The sequence below is a fragment of the Aedes aegypti genome, chromosome 2 (assembly GCF_002204515.2).
Source record: "Aedes aegypti strain LVP_AGWG chromosome 2, AaegL5.0 Primary Assembly, whole genome shotgun sequence".
NCBI classification, from domain to species: domain Eukaryota; kingdom Metazoa; phylum Arthropoda; class Insecta; order Diptera; family Culicidae; genus Aedes; species Aedes aegypti.
In genome coordinates this window covers 19,423,848-19,438,856 of record NC_035108.1, presented here as the reverse complement: position 1 = coordinate 19,438,856, position 15,009 = coordinate 19,423,848, and the positions used below count along the sequence as shown (strand labels likewise).

At 35.5% G+C, this 15,009-nt stretch overlaps 1 protein-coding gene across 12 annotated transcripts in view; it reads right to left on the bottom strand.

Moving 5' to 3' along the window:
• LOC5579397 overlaps window positions 1–14,211 on the bottom strand; it is a 135,426-nt gene extending 121,215 nt beyond the window's left edge. For 5 of the 12 annotated variants that reach the window (XM_021840102.1, XM_021840101.1, XM_021840103.1 and 2 more), the window contains exon 1: window positions 14,045–14,152. The gene's annotated coding sequence lies outside the window, so the exon portion shown is untranslated. The other 7 variants (XM_021840104.1, XM_021840105.1, XM_021840098.1 and 4 more) reach the window with 5 other exon arrangements.
• Between the last annotated feature and the right edge of the window lie 798 nt (window positions 14,212–15,009).

Here is a 15,009-nt window from a genome sequence, read left to right as displayed (position 1 = left end):
ATATGCAGATTTGCAAATATACATTACATACATTTGTAAATACCTACAAGTTTGTAAATAACATTGTACTGCAAAACTGTTTGTTTTCAAAATATTATGAAAAGAAAGAAATGCCGCTTTTGCTTAATGTTATATATGCAAAAACTAAACAAAAATGTGTGTAAAAAATAGTGATTTTTTTCAGGTTAAATTCAAGTTATGTCTGAGCTACGATTAAAATTTCAAGTTAATCAGAGCACTAGAAGCTGAGGTCTAGGCTTCCAAACATGACAGTTTTGTGTTCAGTAACTGAAATTTAAATTTCCGGAAAACTTTCAGATTAAATCAAAAGTAATGATATTCCTTAAAAAAATAAAAAAAAAATATTTTAACGAACATTCATAGCAGTGTTGATAGACTAACACTCAAATCTCTATCATTACGCTCTCCCGTGAGAGCAAACTCATTAATGATCTGCTTTGCAAATCACACGCTTGAGATTTTGATGCAAAATCACTCAATCAACTCAAACCGTAAAAAAATGATTCAGTCGCAAAACCCGTCAAAAACTCATGAAACCCGAATGTTGTTGTTTACGTTAAAAAGGATTACTATATTTTTACCAGACTAACAAAAAATTATTGCCGTGTGTGAGTAAACTGTGGAAATACGAGACAATGAGTCAAAAAGGTGAGCCAACTCATCCATGATTTTTTGACTGCTGAGTTGCGTGATTGATAGGGTCGATGTACCAATAGCCGCATAGCTAAGAACAAAAATTCGTATAAAATCGAAAAATAACGGTAGCGTCATTATTTCTACATCATCTGATAGCTTATTATCTTGGTTTTGTGGGAAAAATGTGAAAACTACGAAAACTCAAATGTTTATATTTATTATCACGTGTGCCACTATAGCAATATATGTGCCTATAGTAGCACTATTTCTAATTTCAGTTCCTATAGTAGCACTAGCATCACGGCATTGGCAAAATACTTATCAGAACCGTATTTTTACAAAATTTTTATATTTTTCCTACAAAGTGTGGATCAAAAGCTTTTGTTTGATGTAAAAAAGTTCTCAATTCTTCAATTATTTCGTATAATAGAAAATAGTTTCTCTCAGTAGTGCTACTATAGGAACAATAGGTTAACTATAGGCGCAAGGGAGCTCAAATATTAAGCAAAACTAATTATTTCGACCATTATTTTATCAAAATCAAGCTGTAAATCAATGGTACTTAGATAAATAGCTCCTGACCTGTCAAAAAATGTTTTAAAAAGATTTAAAGCAAAACGGCCGTAAAAAGCCACTAGTGCGACTATAGGGGACTGTCCACTAAGGGAACACCGACCCTATATAAATTTAATTCTATAAACTATTGTACGATCTTATTACTAAAACAGGGAGGAAATTCAAAACCATCTATCGTTACCCTTAGACTAAATGAAAACATTCCACTCTTTCTGGAGATTACCATTCTTTTACAACAACCTTGGAGTAGAGATCTCAAAAAAGTTTTAGACGAGTTTTCTTGTCTAATTCAGTACATTTTTCGAAAAATTTACACTGTAAAAAGCTTGCCTGCCGCCACCAGGTGCGCTAGTGTTCGAGTTCATGTTGGCAGCTGTTTTTGTTGTCATCTTTCCCATCTGTTATGTGCTCTTGTGCAAGATTCTGAACCTGCTTCACTTCAAACCCCGAAACAACTACATCAGACTATATTGAGCAAATATCACTCAAAATATATGGAACTTTTTTTAACATCTTTGTAAAACCTTCGCAATGAAATATGTCGTTTATCTGCCATGAAAACAGTTTTCAAATCGCGTTCAATTTCCTGCTCGCACGGGTTCAGATTTTTGAACTGCTACTACTTGATCCCTCGTTCAAACGTTTGAAGTGGAACGCAAACTGAACGCGTTCAAATGCAACACTGCCCACTGGGACAGAGCCGGTTACTCAGCTTAGTGTTCTTATGAACACTTCCACAGTTATTAACTGAGAGCTTTCTTTGCCTAGGCAAAAAAAAAAAAAAAATATATATATATATATATATATATATATATATATATATATATATATATATATATATAATATATATATATATATATATATATATATATATATATATATATATATATATATATATATATATATATATATATATATATATTATATATATATATATATATATATATATATATATATATATATATATATATATATATATATATATATATATATATATATATATATATATATATATATATATATATATATATATATATATATATATATATATATATATATATATATATATATATATATATATATATATATATATATATATATATATATACATTTGTCAGCAATCCGTTTTGTTTTTCTATCGCAAACAAAAGAAATGTCAATCATCATAACCAGCACATGGACAATAGTGTCAACATTGTACTGCTATTGCATTTGGGTTGGAATATTGAATTTATTAAGTGTTATATTACGTCTGTCATTGGCACAAATGTGAACTTGTCAATATTCTGGAATCTATGACATAAGGTCGAAAGGGAAAAAGATCAAAGATGAATAAAGAGAGGATAAAAGGTCGAAATCTTCATTCAAAGATGATTAAATTTTCCATTATGCAATCACTTTCAACCTTTTGTCCTTTTGACCTTTTGCGTTTTCGACCTTGTCTTCCAACCTTTTGATTTTTCGACTTTTTGTCCTTTCGATTTTTTTTCTTTCGATCGTTTGTTCCTAAACCAAGTCAGAAAGATGAATATTGCTCTTGAGTTACAAATTAAAATTGAAAAAAAGGTTGTTTGACATACTTAGTTGTAAAAGCAATGCAAATTTCAACAATGAATGAAGCAAAGGAGAGGCGTCTCGGACCCATGCCTGTAAATGTTTAGGTGTAGAGCTTTCTAGAATATAATCTACAAGATATTGATACTAGATTTTTGCACCATTTACATCTAAATCCGTTACAACAGTTCACCTCATCAAAATTTATTAATTAACGGTGCATGTAAAATGATATTACAAACAACAAAACTTCAAAAAAAAAAGTTGCACCAGACCCCCCGATGGATTATTTTGATTTTAGCAGCAAATGAAAGAGGAAGGTCTTGCCTTTCATCGGTCCAAATTTGAGACATGCCGATTTTTTTGTTTTAAAGTTACATAAAAAAGACACCGTGGCCTAAGTTGCCATTTTCGCATATACGTATATCGTGTGGCAGGTACGATTCTACACTATGTCCAGAGAAGTCAAGGAAATTTCCATTACGAAAAGATCCTGAGTCGACCGAGAATCGAAATCAGACACCTTCAGCATGGCTTTGCTTTGTAGCCGTGGACTCTAACCACTCGGCTAAGGAAGGCCCCTCAACAACAGTTGTTCATGTTCTACGTATTTTTTTCCTCGTCTGTGTAATAGTCAAACTATAAGGCATAAATTGTTTTAGAATCGCGTTTTTGTTATTAAAATTGTTAATTTAACTAAACGAGTTTCTTACTGAAATAATTAAATCTTCATTCCTAAAGAGGTTTCTGTTCATTTTTTTTATTTCTAGTTGAAGTTCCTGGCCACAATCAGTAAATGAATGCAAACCGAATTTAATACTGTACCATTTATAACGCTAGAGTTTGTATCCCCAGCTGTAAGGTCTAGTATACGACGCTATAGACGACCTTACAAATGAGGTCGAAAAAAGCGTGTCTGTCAAAGGATACAAACTCTAGAAAATTATATGGTATAGTACAAATTTCGATTTAAACTAACCTAAGAATTCAGTTAGAAATCATTTCAGAAAGAAGATCGGATATGTGGTGAAAGATTATACCCCACTACCACAAATGTCATGATTGCAAATTCTCTTTCTCCGAATGAACCATTAGCCCGAACTCCATATCCCCGAATGCACAATTACCACATGCTAATATCCCGGTCTAGTTAAAAGGCTTTCCGCAGAATACCACTTTAGAAATTCCACCAGAAATTCATTAGACAGCTTTCACAGCTTCGACCTGGACTTCGATCTACACGTATTCAAATACCTCCACCAGAAAATTCATCAAAAAATCGCTTTCACATAAATTTTTCCCACTAATTTGTCCCAGAATACAGACAAAATTAACTAAAAACCCGTACGAAAAATTCAGAAGGATTCCTCTAGAATCCCTCTCTTTATTGACTTTTTGATTTCCTGCTCAATTATCGTTCAGTACCGCTCAAACGTCAAATTAGTGAACTCGTGCACTGCCCATAACTGCATATATGTAACATTCGACAAAAGTAGGCACTGAGTAAATGGAGCACCAAGTGTGAATTTTTCGTCAGTATGGGAAGGCCCCAAAATTTTAAAAATTCACTGGGAACTCAACAATGCTTAAATAAAGCTGAAATTTTATACAGCTCATCTCGCATATTGGGTGAATAGTCTGAGGCGTTGGTGAACCGGAAGCCAACCTCCCACCGGAATCGTTGGACAGACCTCGGCATTCGACAAGTCAGTCTGTTGACCATCGGGCGAGATCGGAGTAGGCTAGATCCTCCGCCGGGGACTAGACCGAGTAGAACAATTATAACGTAGTATCGGTAATAAGTCGTCAAGGCGCCTGCAAACCGGAAGTAATTCTACAACCGGAATTGCAGAACCGGCCCTAACACTTGGCTGACCACCATCGAGTCGGAGTAGGCTAGATCCTCTGCCGGAGACTTGCTGTATAAAAGCAGCGAAGCAGCAACGGCGAATGGTCGTCGGGCGCCTATGAACCGGAAGCTTCCTTCCACCATAATCGCAGGACCGACCTCGCCATCTGCCCGGATTGCATCAGTTCGGAAGATCTTCCGCCGCCGGGGTAATCTTCGTAGGAGTAGGATAGATCCACCGACGGGGGCTATTCTGAGTTGTACGAGCGTATTACCGGCTTGAGCCGTCAGAGCGCCAGTGAACCAGAAGTCACCCTCCAACCGGAATCGCTGGGCCGACTTGCGAACTGGAAGTCAACCTGCAACCGGAATCGCAATACCGACCTTTCTAACCGGTCCACCCGTAGAGCATGGCGAGCAAAGTAAAGGAGTCAAGCGCACCAACCAACACAGTAGCATCTAGGAAAAAGTCTCAAATGGCCCAGGCGTTTGGCTGGCCCCAAAATGTAAGTGACGTTGAAGAGTAAAATTGTAGCCAGATCGAATAGAGCAGAAATTTTCAGCCTTTTTGGTTCGCTGAGCACTTTTTAAAATAAAATTGTTGCACGGAGCACCTGTTCTTCATCATTTCTCCGTTTGAAATCTGTTTTTTTTTTTATACACGCTTCAATCGACCCTCTAATTCCTACGATAATCGTGAAGTACGATTAGTGTTTGTCAATCTTTCATTCATTTTGATTTTATTGTTTTAAAAAAATTAATTTATAAAAAGCTTTGAATTATTTTATGTTTTTTTTTTTTGAGGTTAAACTATGACAATAAGGCATTACAATAAAGTTGGTTCTGTCACAAAGTTCAAAATTCATGGCTTGAAAATGGCAGAATTGCTTAGGTTAGGAAATTTTCTGGCTTTTGCTGTTAGTGCGAACAACTAAATGACTTTGAAAGTGAAATATTTCTTTTAAAAAGCTTCTCTCTAAATGGATGAAGCACAAGTTCAGCATTCTCGAAAATATTCATAATATTGATACAACTAAATCTCGTGAAATATTTCTATTTTTTTATCACGTTTTCAAAATTTTCGAATATTATCGAAGTTGCATATACCTCAGATTTTTTTTTTTCCAAGTCTAAGCATCTTAACAAAACTTTAACACCCTAAAAGTTTTCAAAATATTCTGTTGGGGAAAATTGGTTTTTTCAACTTTAAGGAAATTTTCCAAATAAAACTCAAGAAATCCTAATTTTGCAACATAATGTTTAACCTTCCAATTAAAAAAAAAAGTCACTCGTTGCCATGGTCACGTAAATAACACGGCCATTGGCGTAGCCAGGATTTTTTCCTGGAGGGGCCTAAGGGGGGCTAGGAAATTCTTGATTTACCGAAGTAATAATCATAATTTTCACAAATTTCGAAGTTTGCATAAATTTGCGTTGATTTTATACTTGTTTTCAATTATGAATCGTGGATTACGGCTAACCAGCCGAGTGGAAGTTTAACAACTACCGATTCATAATTAAAAACAAGTATTTATCGAGCAACGGACTCAAGTTCCGTAACCGGTCGTTTGAGAACGTCGCGACCCATTGGAAGCCCACACTATAGAAAGGGGTGATCCATTAATCACGTAAGACAATTTTGGCGGTTTTTAGACCCCCTCTCCCCCCATAGTAAGATTTTTTTGTACGAAACTTAAAAACAATTTGTATAGCGCGTAGGAAATCTCAAATTCTTCCGAAAAAGGTGCACTTTGCGAAAAAGGACCACGTGATTATTGAGCTGAAATCGAATTTAGGTTAACTTCTGCGTCCATGAGTCCTCTCATGGCGTAGGGGTAACGCGCCCTAACTAGAGATCAGGGAGTCGTGAGTTCGATTCTAACTGAGAAGACGTGTAACTTTTTCGCAAAACATCACATCAATTTGTCCATTTGATCCAATTGCAGAGTATATGTAATGTTTAGCTTCCGGTGGTTGTTGATTTTATGTTTGTGTTTATTGTCCCATATCAGCTATTATCTCTGAAGAGTTACGTTTGATCTTTCGACCTTGCTCCTGCGGGGGCGGGCGATGAAGGCAGGATCAAACATGTCGCGTGTCGATCGAGTAGTGAAATGAAAATGCACCGCTGATCGTTAGTAGTGTTTGATGTATTGATCGCGTCACTTGCTCTTGCGTGGGCGAGTGAAGCACACTTCTTCGGCGTACAACGCGATTATCGAATTACATCGTGAATCCAATTAGGCGTGATTATATCATGGATCACATGAATCTATGACATTTGGTCGAAAGACATTTGGTCGAATGACATTTAGTCGAATGACGTTTGGTCGGAAATACATTTGGTCGAACGGACATTTCGTCGAATGGACATTTGGTCGAAAAGGAACAGAATGCATTTGATATTTGGTCGAGCCAACATTCCGTGAAAAGGATAGTGGTCGAAACTAAATAATATGGAAAACAGTTTTACATTTAGTCTGACCGTCGAGAGTAGCATTATGTCGCTAATACAAGAGTGATTGAATAATTTGAAAAATATCAGCCATTTTACTAATAATCTATATGCTATTAGCAAAATTTTGTTATTCAAAAACGCAAGAGGTGGATAAATATGTTGGAAAAGCGTCCATCAACGCTTTCCCAACATATTTATCAACCTCTTGCGTTTTTGACGTTTCATTGTGCTTTTTCATTCAGGCATGTTCTGCGATTCCAGATAAGCTGATCTGAAATAGAAGCAAGCCAACTTTTGTCGCCTAAGTCAACTCGTCTTCCTGCCGTTTTAATTCTGATTTCCGCATTCAAAATTCTTACCCACATCCGTAAGCTGCAAAACCCAGAATTCAAAGAAAGATCCCGATCACTATCTTCAAATGATTCCATCAGATAAAGATCAGCAGTTCATTACGAAAAACGACGGCATTTCAAAAGAATAATTTACAATAAAAACATTTTGTTCACATCGTTGAGTAATGTTGACCAATTTTTCAAAGAATGATGACACTTTCATAGAATAATAAATTCACTAGAGCTAAATATTTCAGTCAATGTACAATAAAAACCTTTTTCTAAAATTTTTTTCTGGATAATCACCGAAATCCTATATTTTGGCATAACTTAAAGTTACAAATAAAAAGATGTATGAAATTTAATAATATGACTACATAAAAAGTCCCATTTTTATTCCACAACAGTTAGATGATTCAGATTATTCAAAAGAATAATCTCACCAACTTTGTAAAATTCAGAAAACAATAATCAATTTTACCAAATGATCTTTCAATAAACCATTTGAAAATAAGCTTCCAACTTAATTTCCGTTCAACTCAACGCCATTCGACCAAAATAAATGTTCTTAATCAATTCGACCAAATGTCCATTCGACCAAATGTCCTTTCGACCAAATGTATTTTCGACCAAATGTCATTCGACTAAACGTCATTCGACCAAATGTCATTCGACGAAATGTCCTAAAGCCGATCACATCACCAACTACTGGCGACTCCCAGATCTTTACTTAATAAATATTCATTAAATCTCTGTGCAACTTCGATTGTTCTGGTCAATCACGGAGCAGCAACTACGAATTGTACGGTCATCTACACACTTAATTTAGAATGCCGAATCTCGGCTAATTTTAACCGAGATCCGCACAGCCGAGAAGTCGGCAAACAAATTTCTTGGGATCTCAGCAAATAAAAGCCGAGTATCAGTAAATCGTGCTTCGTTGCTAAGCAACCGGACAATTTGTTAGCTGAGTCTCGGTTAAAATCGGGAAACCGAGATTCGCACAGCCGAGCTCGTGAAAAAAATCTAAGTGTGTATGCTCATGCTCATACTCATTTAGCTATTATTTCTGAATATCAGTAATGCTTGTAAATTTCAATTTTCATTACGGAAAATATCAATTCTTTGCCTAATACAGTAAAAAAATCTTCCAAAGAAATCATGAAGAATATCCCTTTGTAGTTCTTGCACAAACTTTTCAGGTATCGGGGATCTCTTCATGAACTATTTCCGTATTTTTCCAGTGCAAGAACGCCTTTACCAGAATCTGTATCAAATTGCTTAGAAGAAGACAACAGAATTTTAAACATTTCTCCATGAAGCTAAACTACGTACTTATTACAAATAAATTTTAATTGTTGAAAATATCATTAAGTTGTTCATTAATAATGTAATAATGTATTAAGGATTTTCCGGAATTACTAAGGATTTCACCAAGGAATAGTACAATAAATACTACCAAAATTTTTAAAAAAAATCTCTCTGAAATCCTTAAAGGATTGCTTAAAAATTCACAGTAAAAATTTTTATTTTTCTTACATGATTTCTCATAATATTCCACAAGATTTTCATAAATAATTAAATAAGATTCAATTGGAAAAATGTTCTTAGTGATTTCTCAGAGAATTTTTCAACAAATCTATCTGCATTTTTTTTTTAAGAAATCAATTTGGTATTAATTCCCGAATTCCTTGAAAATTCTCTCTCGCATATAATGTTTCCGCCTTGAAAATGCACTAGAATTCAATTCCAGAATATGGATTTTCTGCAGATTTTATAAAACTATTTGTGAAACAATGTTTTAAGGAAGATCTTTACAAATTTCTTCATGAATTTCTTAATCAATTAATTCGAAGCTAAATTACATTCTGAAAAAACATTTCGCATTTTATTCTTGTAGAATCTGGGGATTTGAAGTAGAATTTACAGAAAAAAACAAAGGAGAATTTGTGATGCAATTCACGATGCATATTTTAAATATTTTTGATGGAGTTATGATGAACTTCGCGAAAAAGTTTTTAATAACTTTTTTGCGAAAACTAGGGTAGTTAACGGCTTTGGCACCATTGGACAATTATCGGCAACCAAATTTCAAGTGCCAGATACACAGTATTTTTCAATCAAAACACATCAATGAAAATATTCAGATGTTTCTTTGTTTTGTCAGCTTCACGTTGACGAGATTGCCGAGACTGGACGAACAAGAGATGCCAGAGATCAATTCAAACGAACACGCCTCAAAGTGCGACTGATTTGGAGATTTGCCTGCAGTTCTTATGAAAAATCTGCCCCAGAGAAAAAGGCTGCCGACAATAGTCACACGGACATGGGTTGTTCGAAGCGAATAAGTTTCCAAGAAGGTTTTAACAAATCTATCGGTGTGAATCGATAGATGATTGATCAGCGCATACATGTAAACAGACAAACACGTAATTTGTCTACGGATGTTCGAGAAATTTGGAAAAGAAGCACGACATCGGCTTGGACTGCCAAGAATATGTAAATCCCTCTATATGAAGGAATTTGACAGAAGAAACTTTTTAAAAGATTTAGTTTTTTTTTAGTAATCCCGGATACCTATTTCGGGATTAACTTTAACATGAACAATTTGAAGAAAAAGGTATAAACCACTCTTCGATATACATTAACGAATTTGATTAAACTAAAATATAGAGACGAATGCCCCTTCTGGGTAAAGTCCCTCTAAACAAAAAAAAATAAACTAAAATTATTGAGACCGCAAAAAGTTTTCTTGGTAAAACGTAGTTTAGAATGAAATCAAAAAGTTCATTCATGCGAAATTATTAAAAAAAAAGAAGAGAAAACAAAGAAAGTACATATTGCTGAAATAAAAAACTATGGCTGATTTTTTTTTACCTTTTCTTAGAAGCCTTAACCAGGTTAAATTTTTTTAAAGATATGTTATGAATTAGGCCTTGTATTTCGCCAGTAATTCCAGCTTTTTTACGTCTTAGCAGTTCCTTTAGTAATTTTGCCTATTTATTTCCTTGCCGAGACCTTTTTTATCAATTAATTTCTTTAAAAAAATCTTATGGGGGCAATCATCATCACCGGACACCTCGATCAGGGTACCCTCCAAGAACACAGTTAAAAGGCTACACTATGAAATAGTATGGTTTGCACTACTCAGAAAATACGAATTTAAGAAACCGATTTTCTAGGATACTGACGCTTTTTACCCAGACAACCAGAAGTCGCATAACAATTTACGTAAGAAGTCATTTACTTGTGTGAATTACATCACACCCACACAACATGGTGAATGAAATCGTTTGATTGATGAATTTCATCACATAGAACGCTATTTTCTGAGACCATCAGTGCATTTTGTTTCGTTCCGTATAAACGTACAAAAGAAGTCGAATCAATCCGCAGCAGCTGTCAAATCAACTTTGTTACCATAAACTTAGTCGTATAAGGCTATAGATAAATTCGTAATAAAATCTGCACACTCGCATTGTGTGTCAATTTTCATCATATAAATTATGCACATATATCGCCTCCACTTTTGTACGCATAAAACCTTTTGAAAAAATCTTATACGTAATCTTGGCACATAAAGCATCACATAACGCAAAAAGTGATTTCGTTATATGTACATTCTGGTTGTCTGGGTAGTGTCACAGTAGTTTGCAACGAAGATGTCGAGCGACAAGCTAGATTTTCCCACTTTTATTGAACAAAATAAAAGAACGTAACTACTGTAGAATGTTTATCAATAGATTCAGAAGATTTTTCTTTAGTTTAGAATTATGTAAACCATTTTTTTAGAAATTTTGAATAAAAAAGTTTTTCTAAGAACAACTTAGGTCGATTTCTATTTTTTTTAATTTTTGTCAAAAAAAAAAAACGTTCTGATGACTCAATACAAAACTTGAAATCATTCCAAGCCATAACGATTCTTATGGTCACTTCTCTAAAAGTAGCAATTTTTGAATTATATCAAGTTTAATGCAAAACATGATTATTTAAATAATAAAAAATGTAAAAACGCAAAACTTTTCTTTATCATGAAACTTTGTCCCAAACATCTATTTCCTATTAAGATTTTACGGTGAAAATTCAAAAAACATTTAAAATGGGGTTTTTGTGTAATTTAAAACTAAAGTTTTATTTTTTAATTCTTCACGGAAAAAATTAAAATGTTTTTTCAGTGTTTATTTTTTTGCAGTCTAAATGGTTCACTAAAACTTCTTCATAGAACATTTTACTCTGAAATCAACTGTTTCGGAGTTTTTTTTTTTTTTCAAATAAATTGCATGCCAATAATTACAGACCATTTTTAAAAGTTATCGTTGAGTCAAAATGGTCGATTTTTCTATGAAAAACACTTATTCTATCATACCAAATACATGTGCAAAATTTAATCAAAATCGAAGATTATTGAGCGCGATTTTTATTATTTTTCGGCTCATTTTGGATGGAATTCGTTTAGGTTGATCCTGAGTAGTGTCTGTTGGTTCTTTGTGTAAGTAAAGCAGTTCTTACAATAACTGCGGGTGGTCAATTATGTTCTTGCTCCTGCTCTTGGAAAATTTTAATATTAAATCGAAAATAAACTTATCTTTAACTATTTAAATAATATCAATGATGTCATTTGAAAAAAAATGAATCAATTAAAAACATTCTTTTGTATGGGTAACCGTCTCCAAGTGCGTGAGTCCAATCTCATTGCTAAGTGGTAAACTCTTCTTCTTCTTGGCACTAACGTCCTCACAGGGACAGATCCTGCTTCTCGGCTTAGTGTTCAATGAGCACTTCCACGGTTATTAACTGAGAGCTTTCTTTGCCAAAGTTGCCATTTTCGCATTCGTATATCGTGTGGCAGGTACGATGATACTCTATGCCCAGGAAAGTCAAGGAAATTTCCATTACGAAAAGATCCTGGACCGATCGGGAATCGAACCCAGACACCTTCAGCTACACTCAATGGTCACTACACTCAATGTATCAGAAAATCAAACCAACAAAGTTCAATAACTCGCAACTCAAATAATAGCTTGTTTACTCACTTCATCGAAAATAAATCTAAATAAATCGTTGCAATAATGTAATCAAACCTTTGAAACTGCCATCATCATCAAAAGGCCAACCCATCCATAACTCAAGAGCCCTCGAAACAAGGTTAGTCTTAATCTCGAAACAAACATGAGAAATTTTACTCATCGTCAACGGATTTCAACAAGATGGCTTACCCCTGAATATCCAAGACTAAATTTCAACACCCTTTGACAAAACACTGCAATCAACTAATTATCACTGCGCGCGGCATCTTCGCGCCAAGTATCAAAATCTGTGCTGTGCCTTTTGCTGCGTATCACCTCCATCACCGACCGATATGCCTTATCAGAAGCACGATTTGCCCACGTCATTATTACCACTGTTTGGTTAACCCCTCTACGTGTGCACTTGTGAATCATCGGTTTTTTTAGGTGCAAAACGTCTTCATCTCACGCGTGTCACTTACAGCACGACAATGCGTAACTACCCAGCACTACAATAGCCCGGCGGACTCTTCCCCTACACTTCCGTTTTCCGTTCACTGTATATGCAGGTAGTATCCCGATCAGAGGAAAATAGCAAGCTTATTTCAATCGCACACCAAACTGAGCTATAATAACTAAACTGATTCTTGAGTTGTTATTCTATGGATAAGTATGAAGACTCGATAAAAAAAAAAACAGATTGTGCTATCACAACAAAGTAATCCACCAAACAAAATATTATCTCTGTTTTTCTATAAGGGGTCATGCACAAATTACGTCACGCTCCAAGGGGGGGGGGAGGTTGTCAAGCCAAGCGTGACAAGTCATATAAAAATCTCGGAGAACTCATACAAAAAACGTGACAAAGGGGGGGAGGAGGTCAAAAAAGTTGAAATTAAGCGTGACATAATTTGTGTACCATCCCTAAGAAGCGATGATAAAGAGTGCAGATGATGAATGTTATTATACCATTTCATTGAAATGGTATACTATCGACTTGTTGTTCAATAACTACTCTGAGGTATGAAAAGAAAAATGCAAAATTTTATTTAATAAATCAGTATTAAAATAATTAAGATTGTTATTATGCAGGAGTTCATATGGAATCATGGTATTCAATTTTGTAGTTTTGTCTCTTATTACAACCTTGTTAAGAACTACTTGGGACGAATTGTATGAAACATGGCAAAAGGACTTCATTATGACGCACAATGTGGCCAATTGTGAGCTCAGTAGCTAACAAAAAGCCTATGGTATGCAGGTATTTTAAATGACTACAAAGATAAGGCATTCGCTTACAATTTTCTTTTGATCGGGATTGTCACGATAGAATCACTCGTCGATAAGCACTGTGCGCTTCGTCTGCTCCATACGCCAATTATTCGACAACAATTTTTTGCCCCCACTATGAGCCCATAAAAGTGATAAAATGACTTCTATTGCCGAAAACAAATTTCACACGCGAAAGACACCCGCCGAATTCCTCCTTCTGCACTAAAAAAAACATTGTTCCGTCCGGTATGGCGCGGGGAAATGAATTGCCCACCCTCGCGATTATTATCGGTAGGAAAACTTCAAACGCGAAAATGAAAAAAAAAACTTGTATACACACCAAGATAAAAACTGAACTCGAAGCAAACGAACTTTTGCCACCCTAAGCAGTCAAATGCTCGACGAGCACTGAATCCAGCAACTGGATAGTGGACTGTGCTAAACGGCAGTCACGGCGCGAGTTCTATGTGACCCATCGCTCCACTCTACTGTGTAATCAGGTGGCTGTTGGCCGGGGGAATCAACGAGATCCAAATTTGCACTGCTGTTTAGGCTTTGGACACTCACTCTCCGACAACAAACAAGCCGCCGCGAGAGAGCACCACATTGTAGTAACTCACCATGCGACGGTTTTGCGCGCGCGATCTGCTGCAGCGCAACGTGGTCGGAAAAGAGAGAACATCATCAGGGGGAAAATTGTGCGGGTGCACCCATAGTGGGAGACGACATTGGGAGAATTTCTCAATTGCTGTGGGGACCCGGATCCCGGATGGGAGAGTGATCGAAGGGAGGAAAAGTGTGATTTGTTGATTACAGTCGAAGCTTGTTATAACGACATCGCAAGGGACCGTCGTAATAGAGAAAAGTCGCTATATAGAATAGTTATAACATTGAAATGTTTTTGAAGAGATCGAAAAATGTCGCTATAGAGAGCTTTTGTCACTAAAAAAATTGTCGCAATAACGAGCTTCGACTGTATTTCAAGGGGTCACACAGTAGGACAACTCCAGAATATAAACCAAAATACCTTAGGACCACCGAAATATGGAATTCACAACTTTCTCCAAAGCAAGTGGATTTTAAGGCTAAGCAGTCCGTCATTTGTTTTGACAGCTATGATGACATTGCAGTTCATAATTTCGAATTACAGTCGACTCTCCACATCTCGATGTTCTACATCTCGATATCTCTCCCTATGTCGATGATTTTTTTCGGTCCCTTCATTCTGCATACATTTTCACTCTTCATATTTCGATATCCTCCTTATCTCGATATCTCCCTATCTCGATGTGATTTTCGTTACCA